This window comes from Chaetura pelagica, unplaced genomic scaffold (assembly GCF_000747805.2).
Source record: "Chaetura pelagica isolate M959 unplaced genomic scaffold, ChaPel_1.0 scaffold69, whole genome shotgun sequence".
NCBI lineage: Eukaryota > Metazoa > Chordata > Aves > Apodiformes > Apodidae > Chaetura > Chaetura pelagica.
In genome coordinates this window covers 1,926,226-1,929,173 of record NW_009970724.1, presented here as the reverse complement: position 1 = coordinate 1,929,173, position 2,948 = coordinate 1,926,226, and positions in this window count along the sequence as shown.

Here is a 2,948-nt window from a genome sequence, read left to right as displayed (position 1 = left end):
GGCCATCTGCTGCAAGCGGGGCCCGCACGCGCCGGGGGCTGCGGGGGGGCTGCTGGGGCAGAGAGGGGACAGGGGGGGACCAGTGGGTGCTTTGGGTTAGGCTATAGGGGTGATACACCGGCAATGTCCAGCCAGGGCACCGGGTTGCCCATGCCAGAGCCTGCGGGCAGGGGCTCCGTGAAAAGGAGCTCACAGCAGCCCTGGGTGCTGCAGGAGCACCTCCGGGGGGAGGCTCTTTTTGTGAGGTGCTGAATGGGAGCAAGGCTGAGGGGTCCGCGGGGGGGAGACAAGAGTCTGGCACTGTCCCCACGCCGGGGCACACTGCCTGGTTGAGCAGGCTGATCCGATCGAGAAGCCTCTGATTAAGCTGCTCACACTAACAAGGCTCCTAATGAGCAGCACAGCCAGCAGGAGAGGGGCAGTGCTCCAAACCCCTTGGCAAAGGTTCCTGGGGAGGGGGGGGACACAACACTGCATAGCTCCACCTCAGCCTGGAGCCCTGGTGTGAAAAGGGCATCTCATTCCTGACCCAAAGCTAGAAGGCCACCCCTCTGCTTGGGTGACTCCAGTACGGCTTTACCCCCATGTTCAATGGGGCACCCCAACTTTGAGCTGCCTGTCACTAGTGCAGTGAGATTGCCAGGCCTCTGCTGCCCCCCACCCTTCCTGCAGCACAGGGCTTTGGCATGCTTGTCCCCAATAAGGGGGCAGCCACATGTGTGCCCATGCGTGCACAAGCATGCACATGGGCACAAACACTTGCATGCTCACCCACTGGCTTGCTACCACCCACCACTCTTCCAAAATCTGGGAAGGTCACCCTGTCCTTTACACTCTTTAACCATCCTTCCAACCCCACACAGTAAAAGGTGAGGGGCAGGAACACAGAGAACCCTGGTGTCAAGGAAGGTGGGGATCCCCCCCATATCCCCACTGTGGGACTGGGACAGAATTATGTTGCAAAGAGGGAGCTACCCCATCCAGCAAGGATACAGCTTCTGTATAGGGAGAGAAGAGTCCTGCTCCCACACCCCAAATTTTCCATGCATGTGCTCTCATGCAGCTTCAAAAGATGCCTGGCTTGGGTGAAAACATCAGCGAGGAGAAAGGGGATCAGACATCCCTAAGGGGACATTCAGGGTGCTCAGGGCATCCTTCTTCCCCCTTCCCCAGGGACCCCTTCCACATGGCCAAAGCTTCCCCAGCCCAGCAGAACAGGCATCATCCATCACACTGTCTGGCACCAGAGTCTTTCTCATGCTAAGCAGCATCCCCTCACACAATGACAGCTTGGCTGGGGTGCCCGGATGCCCCCCACTTCCCAAAGGGGCTCTGATTTATGGCTGGGAAGCTCATGGCAGTGGTGGGGATGATGTTGGGAGGCGATATCCCAATGGGAGGCATCTTCAGCTTGGTTCCCCCATTTTTCCCCACTCAAACTGCCCGCACAGAGATATTTCAGCCCAGCAAAAACACTCTCTGAGACATCAGCCTTATCTAACCCCCCCAAATCAGTGATAACCCCCAATTCCTTCCCCAGCCTCCTAATGGGGTGCCAGGGCTGCTTCTGCAATGCCAGTGCAGGATACCAGTCAGCCCCTGATGTCATTGATCTTCTTCATGGCAATGGTGAGACAATCATGGCCAGGTGAGGCAGGGGCTGCCAGAAGGCATAAATGGATGCTAATTACATAGTTTACCAAAGCATCGACTCTTCCAGGACAGGGAAGTGGGGTGCAGAATGCCTAGAGCAAGGGAACCCCAGCCTGGGGTGGGATCTGTGGGGTGGAGGGATGGGGTGAATCGGAGAGGAGTCTCTAGGGATGGACTAACTTGGAGAAAGGTGTCCCAGGTGCCTTCACTATCTAGCTACGGCTCCTGGGTTCTGTAGGGGGGAGAGGGTAACCAGTGCCTCCACTCTCTGCCCCAATACACAAGGTGATGAACCCAGAAGTGCCAGCCCTGTGCCACAGGCTGCTGTGCCCTCCCAGCTTGCCTCTCCTGGCTCTGCCAGGCCCCACCAGCACATCTCTGTGGTGTCCAGCCCCACATTTTCCCCTGTCCTGATGTGGCAGAGGAAAAGCATGGGAGCAAGGGCACCTGGCACAGCCTGGGCAGTGGCAGCATCAGCCTTAAGTGCCAGGATGGGCACAGGCAAGGGGGCACTCTCAGCGCCAGGGTGATGCAATGCTGACAGGCATGTCCAAATTTCAGGATCCCCTGCAGAGCTACACAGCCCTGACCACCTCCAATGGCTGCCCAGCCCCACTGACAGCCCTGAGCACACTCTGCCAGATGCCTACAGCAGCACAGCCCAGCCTGGGGGTGCCGTGGAGGCGGCAGCACACTTTGACATTGCTTACAGATGCCCATGAAATGAAGTGGGCAGAAGGGGGACGTGGGTCTTAGCTAGACTCTGCCCTTCCAGCACTGAGCAAGGCAAAGGAGTGCTGTACACCCCTCTTGCAATCAATAGGTTCCAGAGTTAACAAGCACTCAACTGTCAGGCAATCTCTTCTAGCTCATGACACAGCTGAAGCTGTGGAGGAGTTCAGTGCTGCCCTGTGCCCTCCCTCCTCAGGGCACCCCACATCCCTGGCTGCAGATTTTGGGGTACCTCCCCAGCATCCCATGGTGAAGAGCTGCAACTGTCTCAGTCCCAGAGCCAGCAACCCCAAACCAGCAAAAAGGGGGGGTTGGAGAGTCATGGTGATGTGGCGAAGGTGGTGGGGGGATGGTGCTGGCATAACTGCCATCTAGCCTGGACCCCACTGTGCCCCCTAAGCCCCGCTCTCACCTCCCCACTGACCTGTTGATGGGGCCTGGTGGGACCCGGCTGCCCACGTCTGCTATCCGGGGGGCCAGGCTGGCCAGCTCGGCAAGTCCCTGGCTTCATTGGCACCTCGGGCTCTGGCGCAGCAGCTGCCCCGCTCCCCCCGCCCCCCGCC